Source organism: Pseudophryne corroboree, chromosome 11 (genome assembly GCF_028390025.1).
Source record: "Pseudophryne corroboree isolate aPseCor3 chromosome 11, aPseCor3.hap2, whole genome shotgun sequence".
Lineage (NCBI taxonomy): Eukaryota > Metazoa > Chordata > Amphibia > Anura > Myobatrachidae > Pseudophryne > Pseudophryne corroboree.
Window position 1 is genome coordinate 213592553 of NC_086454.1, and position 16216 is coordinate 213608768.

At 38.5% G+C, this 16216-nt stretch overlaps 3 non-coding genes across 3 annotated transcripts; all 3 read right to left on the minus strand.

Moving 5' to 3' along the window:
* Positions 1–9682: 9682 nt before the first annotated feature.
* Positions 9683–9756, minus strand: TRNAN-AUU (transfer RNA asparagine (anticodon AUU)). Its single transcript has one exon. It is a non-coding gene; the product is annotated as a tRNA-Asn (tRNA).
* Positions 9757–12015: 2259 nt separating this feature from the next.
* Positions 12016–12089, minus strand: TRNAN-AUU (transfer RNA asparagine (anticodon AUU)). Its single transcript has one exon. It is a non-coding gene; the product is annotated as a tRNA-Asn (tRNA).
* Positions 12090–14349: 2260 nt separating this feature from the next.
* On the minus strand, positions 14350–14423 carry TRNAN-AUU (transfer RNA asparagine (anticodon AUU)). Its single transcript has one exon. It is a non-coding gene; the product is annotated as a tRNA-Asn (tRNA).
* Positions 14424–16216: the final 1793 nt, after the last annotated feature.

Here is a 16216-nt window from a genome sequence, read left to right on the forward strand (position 1 = left end):
TAGCGCTGGGGGGTGTGCTGGCATACTCTCTCTCTGTCTCTCCAAAGGGCCTTGTGGGGAAACTGTCTTCAGAAAAAGCATTCCCTGTGTGTGTAGTGTGTCGGTACACGTGTGTCGACATGTCTGAGGAAGAAGGCTATATTAGAGAGGAGCGGGAGCAAATGAATGTGGTGTCTCCGCCGACAGCTGATTGGATGGATATGTGGAATGTTTTAAATGCTAGTGTAAACTCATTGCACAAAAGATTAGACAAGGCAGAAGCTTTGGGACAGTCAGGGTTTCAACCCATGCCTGATCCTATGTTGCAGGGACTGTCAGGGTCTCATAAGCGCCCACTATCCCAGATTGTTGACACAGATACTGACACGGATTCTGACTCCAGTGTCGATTACGATGATGCAAAGTTACAGCCAAAATTGGCAAAATCCATTCGATTTATGATTATGGCAATAAAAGATGTTTTGCACATCACAGAGGAACCCCCTGTCGCTGACAAGAGGGTACATATGTACAAGGGAAAGAAGCCTGAGGTAACCTTTCCCCCCTCACACGAGCTGAACGAGTTATGTGAAAAAGCTTGGGAATCTCCAGATAAAAGACTGCAGATTTCCAAAAGGATTCTTATGGCGTATCCTTTCCCATCAACGGATAGGTTACGATGGGAATCCTCCCCTAGGGTGGACAAAGCATTAACACGCTTATCCAAGAAGGTAGCCCTCCCGTCCCAGGATACGGCTACCCTCAAAGAGTGTGCTGACCGCAAACAGGAGATTACCCTGAAGTCCATTTATACACATTCAGGTACCTTACTCAGACCGGCAATTGCGTCGGCCTGGGTGTGTAGTGCTGTAGCGGCATGGACAAATACCTTATCTGAGGGGATGGATAGCCTAGACAAGGATACTATTTTATTGACCCTGGGGCATATAAGAGATGCTGTCCTATATATGTGTGTATGCAAACTACAGGTGGTGCTGCAGGGCCCACACCCTTTTACTTGTCTTGTAGAGCAGCTCTGAAGCTGTTACAGTGCCCAGCTGCTGCAAGAAATCAGCTTGAATGCTTCAGGGGCTTGGGCATGGCCAACATGAGCCCCACACCGAAGGAGGGTGGGGGTGTTTAATGCAAACTTGGGGTTATCCAAGCGCCGCAAAAGGCCGCCATGCCCTGCATGCCCCTTTTCTCTTTTCATATACAGATGAGGGTTCCAGCCAACTTTGGCCCACTGCTTGGATGACATCACCGTATGCAAATCCGTCTGCTGCAGACCTTCCCCCAGGAATGCTTGCAATAGTTGTTGCATATGGTTTAATGTCTGAGGGTGCTTCAGTATTAGGCAGCCTTCCGCCCTCCCATGTTCATCTGAAAAGATGTGGTCTCCCTGCAGTTGTTGTCCCCAGACGAGAGTTCCCTTGTGCTTCCTCAGTTAAATCTCCTTAACTTGACGGGGGTGTGCCCGAGCAGCCGCCCTCCCCAGCCCTATCCCAACACATACTTATCTTGCATATGAGATCTCTTGATCGTGAAGATAGTTCTCACAGGTTGAGGTTCATCCTGGCCCCGCTCCCCGCTGGAGAGCGCTGATGGGGACAGCAGCTGGGCTTCAGCAGAAGGGTGAGTATGTGTGGCCAGAGTCCTCCCTTCCCATGTGCAGGCCTGCAGAGTCTGCCACGCAGGATGGGGCATGTGGCACTCTCCCTCCCAGGGGCTCTTCCAGATGTAGCTCCTCAGCAGTATTTTTCCCGGGCTGCGCGGCGCTCTCCCCGACTGGCATCCGCCCTGGAACACTGCCTTCCTCAACGCAACATCAGCAGGGGGCCCTGGCCTCATCACCATCCCAGGTCTTTCTCATGTATGTATCATGTATGTGTGTGTGATATATGTATGAATCATATATGTTTGTGATATATATATATATATATATATATATGTATCTATCTATCTATCTATCTATCTATCTATCGTATGTGTGTGTATATATATGTATCTATCATGTATGTATGTATGTATCTATCTTGTATGTATGTATGTGTTCTATCTATCTATCTATCTATCTATCGTGTGTGTGATATATGTATGTATCTATCATGTATGTGTTATATGTATGTATCACACCTTCCTCTATACATATACATACATACATACATACATACATACATACACACACCTATATCTGTACGTACACTGACATACACACACCAACATCTATACATAAACACGCTGACCCCTAAACGTACACCAACGTACCCACACCTGCATCTATACCTACACATGCTGACACGTGGACGTACACCGGCTTACCCACATGTGAATCTATACATACATGTGCTGACACCTGGACATACACTGATGTACCCACACCTAACATCTATACATACACATGCTAACACCTGGACGTATACAGACGTACCCACATTTGCATCCATGCATATATAGATGTAGGTGTGTGTACGTCAGTGTACGTCCAGGTGTCAACGCGTGTATGTATAGATGCAGGTGTGGGTACGTCTGTGTATGTCCAGGTGTCAGAATGTGTATGTATAGATGCAGGTGTGGGAACGTCAGTGTAGGTTCAGGTGTCAGCGCGTGTATGTATAGATGCAGGTGCTTGTATGTCCAGATGTCAGTGCATGTATGTATAGATGCAAGTGTGGGTACGTCGGTGTATGTCCATTTGTCAGCGCGTGTATATATAGATGCAGGTGCTTGTATGTTGGTGTATGTCCAGGTGTCAGCATGTGTATGTATAGATGCAGGTGTGGGAATGTTGGTGTATGTCCAGGTGTCAGGGCGTGTATGTATGGATATTAGGTGTGGGTACATCAGTGTATGTCCAGGTGTTAGCGCATGTATGTATAGATGCAGGATAATAATCACACAGCGTGCCCCCCACCAACCACAAACCTCCCCCACCCCCCTGTATGACATAAACACCGCTAATTCCACTTACACACAATAATTTCAGTTTGCGACCAGGAGCCGGCAATGTATGTGCACCCAAATGAAGCCACTGTACATGCCCTGCAGGCTGCTATGTACTGCACAGGTGCAACAAATGTAAATGCCCTATCTTTAAAATGGGGCATATTTTACTAAATTAAAAAAACCTGTAACTTTCTGTAAAACCTTAACCCCAAAAGGCACTACACTAACATCGGGGTGTAGAGTTGGATCTTGATCCAAGGCACCAACAGGCTAAAGCTTTGACTGTTCCCAGGATGCCTTGCACCGCCTCCTCTATAACCCTGCCCAGTGGCGTAACTAGACCTTTGTGGGCCCCATAGCAAAATTCTGAATGGGCCCACCAGCACTCAACAAGAATGAGTGGCGTTTGGGGTCAGAAAAGTAGAGGGGAAGGGGTCTGACAGAGTAGGGGGCAGGACATGAATGAATAGAAACTGAGGTGTCCATTATATAAAGAAATACAGTATGTGTGTCTGTGTGTATATCACACACACACACATATAAGGGAAATTCAAATGCCCTCAATTATTGCGCCCATTACACTCTGGTTTAGGTGCACAAAGCACCTAAACCTGAATAAAGTAATGGGCGCGATCATGAAAAGACACCGTTTGGTTGCCCAAATGGGTCTCTTTGCACACATTTCAGCTTGTTTCCCCTGGGGGTAGCGAGCTGAAATAAACATGTCGCACCCGTTGGCAGCAACATTAGAATAGCTGCTGACGGGCACGATTGAGGGAGGAAAGGGACATTTGAATCCAGCCCATAGATGCAATGTGAATATGTAATTTGTACCTTCCTATCTTAAAATGTATATAGTAGTGTTTACACTAGAGGTCTTTCCGAACCCCCTAATCCTAACATTGTAATTTGCTTTAGGGCGCACCTCCAATTAGTCTAGTGTTTCGTATTTTCACATTAAATACTTTCTTGCATTGGTTGGTTAAAGATTAGATCGTATATTTTTCTAGATATAGCTGTGCATAGTCTACAAGGCTACATGCTTCTCCCCTAACTAGAGTTGTGCAGCGGGCATTTTTCGTGTTTCATGTTTTGGTTTTGGTTTCGGATCCGCAGTTGTGTTTTGGATACGGACGCGTTTTGGCAAAACCACCCTTTCGGGTTTTGTATTCGGGTGATTTTTTTTTAAAACCTCAAACAGCTAAAATCATAGAATTTGGGGGTAATTTTGATCCTATAGTATTAAGCTCAATAACCATAATTTCTACTCCTTTCCAGTCTATTCTGAACACCTCACACCTCCCAATATTATTTTTAGTCCTAAAATTTGCACCAAGGTCCCTGGATGACTAAGCTAAGCGACCCAAGTGGGCAGCACAAACACCTGGCCCATCTAGGAGTGGCACTGCAGTGTCAGACAGGATGGCACTTAAAAAAATAGCCCCAAACAGCACATGATGCAAAGATAAATAAAAAAAGAGGCGCAAGATGAAATTGTAGTGTGTCTCTCCTGCTCAGTGTCAGTTCTCAGTAGTATCCTCATCAGTGCTCAGTATCACTGCTCATTGTCTTGTGCTGCAATGTGGTGCTCAGTATACTAGAGTACATTACTAATAGTCCAGTGCTGCATCTTGCTGCTCAGTGTCAGTTCTAGTATCCTCATCAGTGCTCAGTATCACTGCTCATTGTCTTGTGCTGCATTGTGGTGCTCAGTATACTACAGAACATTACTAATAGTCCAGTGCTGCATCTGGCTGCTCAGTGTCAGTTCTAGTAATCTCATCAGTGCTCCGTATCACTGCTCATTGTCTTGTGGTGCTCAGTATACTACAGTACATTACTAATACTCCAGTGTCTTGTGCCGCATATGGCTGCTGTAGGGTGCTGTGGTAGTGTCCTGTCACTGTGCATATGTCATCATTCCAGTCACAGTGATATCTGGTATCTATCTAGTGGTATCTAATTCCAGACATTACCACCGTCTAATTCCAGATATATTACTGGCATATAATTCCACACATTAAAAAATGGAGAACAAAAAGGTGGAGGGTAAAATAGGGAAAGATCAAGATCCACTTCCACCTAGTGCTGAAGCTGCTGCCACTAGTCAAGGCAGAGACAATTCAATGCCATCAACATTATGTAATGATTATACGATACATTATATATCATATCATTGTATGGTTGTAAAATACAACTTAAAAACTTTAATGAATAAATACATAAAGTAGCTTTTATGTAACCTTTTTAAACCTATTAGCATAGACCGAATCTCATCGTGTGTATAGGCCTTTAGTTCAACAACAGCATGGGACCAGTTAGTGTGTTTTGACCACTGCACAGCACCTGGTGTTATATAGTAAGCACCACTATGGCATAGTATACAGCATTATGGGCCTGATATGAGTGTGACCAGCGGTGATGTGGAATGCAGTAGGAGGTGCTGTTTAGCAAGCACCACTTCTATATTAACCATGCAGTATATTGTGTGAATATAGAAGTGTTGGCTGTGTTATGTATTAGAGTAATTATTGCAGCTCCCAGCTAAAATTGCAACAATGTAATTTAGTGACAAGTTGCAGAGATTAACCCTTTCTGTGGCTGCTGCACAACCTCTATTCATATCGCTGAATTCAATTAGGGAGATGTTCTCACCCCGCGAGCAAGCGCAGGTATATGCCACACTTAAATGTATGGGTATGGTCTCCATAAAATGACCGTAGCCTTGCAGGCAAAGACTACCTTACACCCTAGTTCTTGACCCTGCACCAACAGACCTCGGCCACCACAGGGAAAAAAGTACAGTAATTTCCACCATGTTAAGCCCCACACATTAATGCCCTTTGGAACATATTATGTCACTCACCACAATATCTGTGATACACTATGCCCTACAGTAAAGCTTCTAATTACTTTTACAAAAACTGCTCAACGCCAAGAGTTTCACGTGCTGGGTGTCATGCTCATTGCCAGGGGTTTCACTCTCTGGGTGTCATGCTCATTGCCAGGGGGAACGCAGTAGGAGGTGTTATATAGTAAGCACCACTATGGCATAGTATATAGCATTATATATATTGTGAGCACTGGTGATGTTGAGTGCAGTAGAGCTGCTGCTGGGTAATTACAATTTACTACAACCACCAATATATTCTGCTGCACTATATATATGCAAAGCTAATTCTGCTGGGTAATTACAATTGACTACAACCACCAATATATTCTGCTGCACTATATCTATATTTGCAAAGCTAATTCTGCTGGGTAATTACAATTGACTACAACCACCAATATATTCTGCTGCACTATATCTATATATGCAAAGCTAATTCTGCTGAGTAATTACAATTGACTACAACCACCAATATATTCTGCTGCACTATATCTATATATGCAAAGCTAATTCTGCTGGGTAATGCAAATTGAAACATTATTGCATAGTATGTGATTTTTAAGTACTTTTTTAAAGTTTTGAATGATATAGACCCAGTTTAATCTTTGTGGAATGCCTGGTTGTTGTTTTTAAGGTAATTTATTGCCTGGCATTTGAGGTGGGGGGGGTTTGGTTACAGATTTCAATTATTGGTTTTACTTGTAATAGTCTTCTACTTAAGTCCAATGGTGTAGGCTGTGCAAAGCCGTTTGGCTGCGCATTTATTGATCCAAGCGTGCATTTTTATCAAAGCGTGATAAAATTGACACATAACAGCAGCGTTCAATCAGCGTTAATTTATCTTCAGCTGATATCGATTGTGAATTGACGTTTCTTCTCTTCTTGTCACCTACAGTTAATTACAATTGACTACAACCACCAATATATTCTGCTGCACTATATCTATATATGCAAAGCTAATTCTGCTGGGTTATGCAAATTGAAACATTATTGCATAGTATGTGATTTTGAAGTACTTTTTTAAAGTTTTGAATGATATAGACCCAGTTTAATCTTTGTGGAATGCCTGGTTGTTGTTTTTAAGGTAATGAGGGGGTGGGGTGTGGTTACAGATTTCAATTATTGGTTTCACTTGTAATAGTCTTCTACTTAAGTCCAATGGTGTAGGCTGTGCAAAGCCGTTTGGCTGTGCATTTATTGATCTAAGCGTGCATTTTTATCAAAGCGTGATAAAATTGACACATAACAGCAGTGTTCAATCAGCATTAATTTATCTTCAACTGATATCAATTGTGAATTGACGTTTCTTCTCTTCTTGTCACCTACAGGTAATTACAATTTGCCAGCATATTTCTTTTTCTCTGCAACCCACTGCTAAATTGTGCTTCCTAGATGTTTTTATAAAATCACTGAATCAAATCTAACTCTGATTACATCAGAGAAGGCCAGGTACCCTACACCATAACAGGGGGTATGAAATTTGACTTGTCTACTTAAAGATCACCAAAATCTGATAACAAGGTCAATTACGTCCCTGGGTGGGATTGAACCACCAACCTTTTGATTAATAGCCGTACACACTAACTGATTGCGCCACAGAGACACTTTGCAAAAAGTACATACTGACAAATGCTAATAAGCATTCATCTAAAACGTTTCCTAGAAAAACTTAAAAAAGTCAATAATCTGGAGAGTTTTTGTAAGATGTTTCTTCTATCAACCAACGAAGAAACACATTGGTACTTTCCCATGATGAGTGAGTGCTTCAGGATCTCTTGCACTTACATGTGCAGCAGAGTACAGCAATGGAAGCATGCTGGGCCCATAACCCAGAGGTAGGCAGATTGAAACTATCCTCTGCTATATGCATTTTTTTGTTTGTTAATTAAAGTAATCCAAAACTGGGATTGATATTTTGGCTCTTTTATTTTTACTTAAAGTACAATAACTTTTACCATTTTAATTTGTTTTAATAGTATATTGACAGTATTGTTTTCTTTCAAAAATCCACTTCATTTTCTTTACCCTATTATTAAAATGGTAATTGACAAAAACAAACTACATTGTCACCAGAAGAGCAATACAAAATGTACAAGTGATATATTAAAATCATCTTTCCAGCTTGAATTTCAATGATGCATTGGGGCAACGATTTTGTGAGAAACATCTTCACCCTTAAATAAAGATTTTCTTAATTCCTTACCTGTGTGCTAATTAGATATCACCTTGTTTTCACATTTAACAGACTTCCACATGAGAAAGCAGCAAGGATGCAGTGGCGTTAATGTTTCCTGGTGTCAACCTGTATTATTTCAGTAGACATTGAAATGAGGATGCATCTTGCTGCCTTTCCAATGAAGCAAGTTTAATTTAGTAATAGGTGAAAAACCATCCTTACAAAGGTGTTAATCAGAGACTTTGCTTTGTGGACACTTTTCAGAGAACAAATTTGTTAGCATAAAAATAAAGCCAGAAAATAAAGAGCTGTTTAATCACGCAATTGGATTTTTCTGCCAGCATATTTTTTTTCTCTGCAACCCACTGCTAAATTGTGCTTCCTAGCTGTTTTTATAAAATCACTGAATCAAATCTAACTCTGATTACATCAGAGAAGGCCAGGTACCCTACACCATAACAGGGGGTTTGAAATTTTGACTTGTCTACTTAAAGATCACCAAAATCTGATAACAAGGTCAATTAGGTCCCTGGGTGGGATTGAACCACCAACTTTTTGGTTAATAGCCGTACATACTAACTGATTGCGCCACAGAGACACTTTGCAAAAGTCCATACTGACAAAGGCTAATAAGCATTCATCTAAAACGTTTCCTAGAAAAACTTTAAAAAGTCAATAATCTGGAGAGTTTTTGTAAGATGTTTCTTCCATCAACCAACGAAGAAACACATTGGTACTTTCCCATGATGAGTGAGTGCTTCAGGATCTCTTGCACTTACATGTGCAGCAGAGTACTGCAATGGAAGCATGCTGGGCTCATAACCGAGAGGTAGGCAGATTGAAACTATCCTCTGCTATATGCATTTTTTTTTTTGTTAAAGTAATCCAAAACTGGGATTGATATTTTGTCTCTTTTATTTTTACTTAAAGTACAATAACGTTTACCATTTTAATTTGTTTTAATAGTATATTGACAGTATTGTTTTCTTTCAAAAATCCACTTCATTTTCTTTACCCTATTATTAAAATGGTAATTGACAAAAACAAACTACATTGTCACCAGAAGAGCAATACAAAATGTACAAGTGATATATTAAAATCATCTTTCCAGCTTGAATTTCAATGTTGCATTGGGTCAACAATTTTGTGAGAAACATCTTCACCCTTAAATAAAGATTTTCTTAATTCCTTACCTGTGTGCTAATTAGATATCACCTTGTTTTCACATTAAACAGACTTCCACATGAGAAAGCAGCAAGGATGCAGTGGCGTTAATGTTTCCTGGTGTCAACTTGTATTATTTCAGTAGACATTGAAATGAGGATGCATCTTGCTGCCTTTCCAATGAAGCAAGTTTAATTTAGTAATAGGTGAAAAACCATCCTTACAAAGGTGTTAATCAGAGACTTGGCTTTGTGGACACTTTTCAGAGAACAAATTTGTTAGCATAAAAATAAAGCCAGAAAATGAAGAGCTGTTTAATCACTCGATTGGATTTTTCTGCCAGCATATTTTTTTTCTCTGCAACCCACTGCTAAATTGTGCTTCCTAGCTGTTTTTTATAAAATCACTGAATCAAATCTAACTCTGATTACATCAGAGAAGGCCATGTACCCTACACCATAAGAGGAGGTTTGAAATTTTGACTTGTCTCCTTAAATATCACCAAAATCTGATCACAAGGTTAATTACATCCCTGGGTGGGATTGAACCACCAACCTTTTGGTTAATAGCCAAACACACTAACCGATTGCGCCACAGAGACACTTTGCAAAAGTCCATACTGACAAAGGCTAATAAGCATTCATCTAAAACGTTTCCTAGAAAAACTTTAAAAAGTCAATAATCTGGAGAGTTTTTGTAAGATGTTTCTTCCATCAACCAACGAAGAAACACATTGGTACTTTCCCATGATGAGTGAGTGCTTCAGGATCTCTTCCACTTACATGTGCAGCAGAGTACTGCAATGGAAGCATGCTGGGCCCATAACCCAGAGGTAGGCAGATTGAAACTATCCTCTGCTATATGCATTTTTTTTGTTAATTAAAGTAATCCAAAACTGGGATTGATATTGTGTCTCTTTTATTTTTACTTAAAGTACAATAACTTTTACCATTTTAATTTGTTTTAATAGTATATTGACAGTATTGTTTTCTTTCAAAAATCCACTTCATTTTCTTTACCCTATTATTAAAATGGTAATTGACAAAAACAAACTACATTGTCACCAGAAGAGCAATACAAAATGTACAAGTGATATATTAAAATCATCTTTCCAGCTTGAATTTCAATGATGCATTGGGTCAACAATTTTGTGAGAAACATCTTCACCCTTAAATAAAGATTTTCTTAATTCCTTACCTGTGTGCTAATTAGATATCACCTTGTTTTCACATTAAACAGACTTCCACATGAGAAAGCAGCAAGGATGCAGTGGCGTTAATGTTTCCAGGTGTCAACCTGTATTATTTCAGTAGACATTCAAATGAGGATACATCTTGCTGCCTTTCCAATGAAGCAAGTTTAATTTAGTAATAGGTGAAAAACCATCCCTACAAAGGTGTTAATCAGAGACTTGGCTTTGTGGACACTTTTCAGAGAACAAATTTGTTAGCATAAAAATAAAGCCAGAAAATGAAGAGCTGTTTAATCACGCAATTTGATTTTTTTGCCAGCACATTTCTTTTTCTCTGCAACCCACTGCTAAATTGTGCTTCCTAGATGTTTTTATAAAATCACTGAATCAAATCTAACTCTGATTACATCAGAGAAGGCCAGGTACCCTACACCATAACAGGGGGTATGAAATTTGACTTGTCTACTTAAAGATCACCAAAATCTGATAACAAGGTCAATTACGTCCCTGGGTGGGATTGAACCACCAACCTTTTGGTTAATAGCCGTACACGCTAACTGATTGCACCACAGAGACACTTTGCAAAAGTCCATACTGACAAAGGCTAATAAGCATTCATCTAAAACGTTTCCTAGAAAAACTTTAAAAAGTCAATAATCTGGAGAGTTTTTGTAAGATGTTTCTTCCATCAACCAACGAAGAAACACATTGGTACTTTCCCATGATGAGTGAGTGCTTCAGGATCTCTTGAACTTACATGTGCAGCAGAGTACTGCAATGGAAGCATGCTGGGCTCATAACCGAGAGGTAGGCAGATTGAAACTATCCTCTGCTATATGCATTTTTTTTTTGTTAAAGTAATCCAAAACTGGGATTGATATTTTGTCTCTTTTATTTTTACTTAAAGTACAATAACGTTTACCATTTTAATTTGTTTTAATAGTATATTGACAGTATTGTTTTCTTTCAAAAATCCACTTCATTTTCTTTACCCTATTATTAAAATGGTAATTGACAAAAACAAACTACATTGTCACCAGAAGAGCAATACAAAATGTACAAGTGATATATTAAAATCATCTTTCCAGCTTGAATTTCAATGTTGCATTGGGTCAACAATTTTGTGAGAAACATCTTCACCCTTAAATAAAGATTTTCTTAATTCCTTACCTGTGTGCTAATTAGATATCACCTTGTTTTCACATTAAACAGACTTCCACATGAGAAAGCAGCAAGGATGCAGTGGCGTTAATGTTTCCTGGTGTCAACTTGTATTATTTCAGTAGACATTGAAATGAGGATGCATCTTGCTGCCTTTCCAATGAATCAAGTTTAATTTAGTAATAGGTGAAAAACCATCCTTACAAAGGTGTTAATCAGAGACTTGGCTTTGTGGACACTTTTCAGAGAACAAATTTGTTAGCATAAAAATAAAGCCAGAAAATGAAGAGCTGTTTAATCACTCGATTGGATTTTTCTGCCAGCATATTTTTTTTCTCTGCAACCCACTGCTAAATTGTGCTTCCTAGCTGTTTTTTATAAAATCACTGAATCAAATCTAACTCTGATTACATCAGAGAAGGCCATGTACCCTACACCATAAGAGGAGGTTTGAAATTTTGACTTGTCTCCTTAAATATCACCAAAATCTGATCACAAGGTTAATTACATCCCTGGGTGGGATTGAACCACCAACCTTTTGGTTAATAGCCAAACACACTAACCGATTGCGCCACAGAGACACTTTGCAAAAGTCCATACTGACAAAGGCTAATAAGCATTCATCTAAAACGTTTCCTAGAAAAACTTTAAAAAGTCAATAATCTGGAGAGTTTTTGTAAGATGTTTCTTCCATCAACCAACGAAGAAACACATTGGTACTTTCCCATGATGAGTGAGTGCTTCAGGATCTCTTGCACTTACATGTGCAGCAGAGTACTGCAATGGAAGCATGCTGGGCCCATAACCCAGAGGTAGGCAGATTGAAACTATCCTCTGCTATATGCATTTTTTTTGTTAATTAAAGTAATCCAAAACTGGGATTGATATTGTGTCTCTTTTATTTTTACTTAAAGTACAATAACTTTTACCATTTTAATTTGTTTTAATAGTATATTGACAGTATTGTTTTCTTTCAAAAATCCACTTCATTTTCTTTACCCTATTATTAAAATGGTAATTGACAAAAACAAACTACATTGTCACCAGAAGAGCAATACAAAATGTACAAGTGATATATTAAAATCATCTTTCCAGCTTGAATTTCAATGATGCATTGGGTCAACAATTTTGTGAGAAACATCTTCACCCTTAAATAAAGATTTTCTTAATTCCTTACCTGTGTGCTAATTAGATATCACCTTGTTTTCACATTTAACAGACTTCCACATGAGAAAGCAGCAAGGATGCAGTGGCGTTAATGTTTCCTGGTGTCAACCTGTATTATTTCAGTAGACATTGAAATGAGGATGCATCTTGCTGCCTTTCCAATGAAGCAAGTTTAATTTAGTAATAGGTGAAAAACCATCCTTACAAAGGTGTTAATCAGAGACTTTGCTTTGTGGACACTTTTCAGAGAACAAATTTGTTAGCATAAAAATAAAGCCAGAAAATAAAGAGCTGTTTAATCACGCAATTGGATTTTTCTGCCAGCATATTTTTTTTCTCTGCAACCCACTGCTAAATTGTGCTTCCTAGCTGTTTTTATAAAATCACTGAATCAAATCTAACTCTGATTACATCAGAGAAGGCCAGGTACCCTACACCATAACAGGGGGTTTGAAATTTTGACTTGTCTACTTAAAGATCACCAAAATCTGATAACAAGGTCAATTAGGTCCCTGGGTGGGATTGAACCACCAACCTTTTGGTTAATAGCCGTACATACTAACTGATTGCGCCACAGAGACACTTTGCAAAAGTCCATACTGACAAAGGCTAATAAGCATTCATCTAAAACGTTTCCTAGAAAAACTTTAAAAAGTCAATAATCTGGAGAGTTTTTGTAAGATGTTTCTTCCATCAACCAACGAAGAAACACATTGGTACTTTCCCATGATGAGTGAGTGCTTCAGGATCTCTTGCACTTACATGTGCAGCAGAGTACTGCAATGGAAGCATGCTGGGCTCATAACCGAGAGGTAGGCAGATTGAAACTATCCTCTGCTATATGCATTTTTTTTTTTGTTAAAGTAATCCAAAACTGGGATTGATATTTTGTCTCTTTTATTTTTACTTAAAGTACAATAACGTTTACCATTTTAATTTGTTTTAATAGTATATTGACAGTATTGTTTTCTTTCAAAAATCCACTTCATTTTCTTTACCCTATTATTAAAATGGTAATTGACAAAAACAAACTACATTGTCACCAGAAGAGCAATACAAAATGTACAAGTGATATATTAAAATCATCTTTCCAGCTTGAATTTCAATGTTGCATTGGGTCAACAATTTTGTGAGAAACATCTTCACCCTTAAATAAAGATTTTCTTAATTCCTTACCTGTGTGCTAATTAGATATCACCTTGTTTTCACATTAAACAGACTTCCACATGAGAAAGCAGCAAGGATGCAGTGGCGTTAATGTTTCCTGGTGTCAACTTGTATTATTTCAGTAGACATTGAAATGAGGATGCATCTTGCTGCCTTTCCAATGAAGCAAGTTTAATTTAGTAATAGGTGAAAAACCATCCTTACAAAGGTGTTAATCAGAGACTTGGCTTTGTGGACACTTTTCAGAGAACAAATTTGTTAGCATAAAAATAAAGCCAGAAAATGAAGAGCTGTTTAATCACTCGATTGGATTTTTCTGCCAGCATATTTTTTTTCTCTGCAACCCACTGCTAAATTGTGCTTCCTAGCTGTTTTTTATAAAATCACTGAATCAAATCTAACTCTGATTACATCAGAGAAGGCCATGTACCCTACACCATAAGAGGAGGTTTGAAATTTTGACTTGTCTCCTTGAATATCACCAAAATCTGATCACAAGGTTAATTACATCCCTGGGTGGGATTGAACCACCAACCTTTTGGTTAATAGCCAAACACACTAACCGATTGCGCCACAGAGACACTTTGCAAAAGTCCATACTGACAAAGGCTAATAAGCATTCATCTAAAACGTTTCCTAGAAAAACTTTAAAAAGTCAATAATCTGGAGAGTTTTTGTAAGATGTTTCTTCCATCAACCAACGAAGAAACACATTGGTACTTTCCCATGATGAGTGAGTGCTTCAGGATCTCTTGCACTTACATGTGCAGCAGAGTACTGCAATGGAAGCATGCTGGGCCCATAACCCAGAGGTAGGCAGATTGAAACTATCCTCTGCTATATGCATTTTTTTTGTTAATTAAAGTAATCCAAAACTGGGATTGATATTGTGTCTCTTTTATTTTTACTTAAAGTACAATAACTTTTACCATTTTAATTTGTTTTAATAGTATATTGACAGTATTGTTTTCTTTCAAAAATCCACTTCATTTTCTTTACCCTATTATTAAAATGGTAATTGACAAAAACAAACTACATTGTCACCAGAAGAGCAATACAAAATGTACAAGTGATATATTAAAATCATCTTTCCAGCTTGAATTTCAATGATGCATTGGGTCAACAATTTTGTGAGAAACATCTTCACCCTTAAATAAAGATTTTCTTAATTCCTTACCTGTGTGCTAATTAGATATCACCTTGTTTTCACATTAAACAGACTTCCACATGAGAAAGCAGCAAGGATGCAGTGGCGTTAATGTTTCCAGGTGTCAACCTGTATTATTTCAGTAGACATTCAAATGAGGATACATCTTGCTGCCTTTCCAATGAAGCAAGTTTAATTTAGTAATAGGTGAAAAACCATCCCTACAAAGGTGTTAATCAGAGACTTGGCTTTGTGGACACTTTTCAGAGAACAAATTTGTTAGCATAAAAATAAAGCCAGAAAATGAAGAGCTGTTTAATCACGCAATTTGATTTTTTTGCCAGCATATTTCTTTTTCTCTGCAACCCACTGCTAAATTGTGCTTCCTAGATGTTTTTATAAAATCACTGAATCAAATCTAACTCTGATTACATCAGAGAAGGCCAGGTACCCTACACCATAACAGGGGGTATGAAATTTGACTTGTCTACTTAAAGATCACCAAAATCTGATAACAAGGTCAATTACGTCCCTGGGTGGGATTGAACCACCAACCTTTTGGTTAATAGCCGTACACGCTAACTGATTGCACCACAGAGGCACTTTGCAAAAGTCCATACTGACAAAGGCTAATAAGCATTCATCTAAAACGTTTCCTAGAAAAACTTTAAAAAGTCAATAATCTGGAGAGTTTTTGTAAGATGTTTCTTCCATCAACCAACGAAGAAACACATTGGTACTTTCCCATGATGAGTGAGTGCTTCAGGATCTCTTGAACTTACATGTGCAGCAGAGTACTGCAATGGAAGCATGCTGGGCTCATAACCGAGAGGTAGGCAGATTGAAACTATCCTCTGCTATATGCATTTTTTTTTTGTTAAAGTAATCCAAAACTGGGATTGATATTTTGTCTCTTTTATTTTTACTTAAAGTACAATAACGTTTACCATTTTAATTTGTTTTAATAGTATATTGACAGTATTGTTTTCTTTCAAAAATCCACTTCATTTTCTTTACCCTATTATTAAAATGGTAATTGACAAAAACAAACTACATTGTCACCAGAAGAGCAATACAAAATGTACAAGTGATATATTAAAATCATCTTTCCAGCTTGAATTTCAATGTTGCATTGGGTCAACAATTTTGTGAGAAACATCTTCACCCTTAAATAAAGATTTTCTTAATTCCTTACCTGTGTGCTAATTAGATATCACCTTGTTTTCA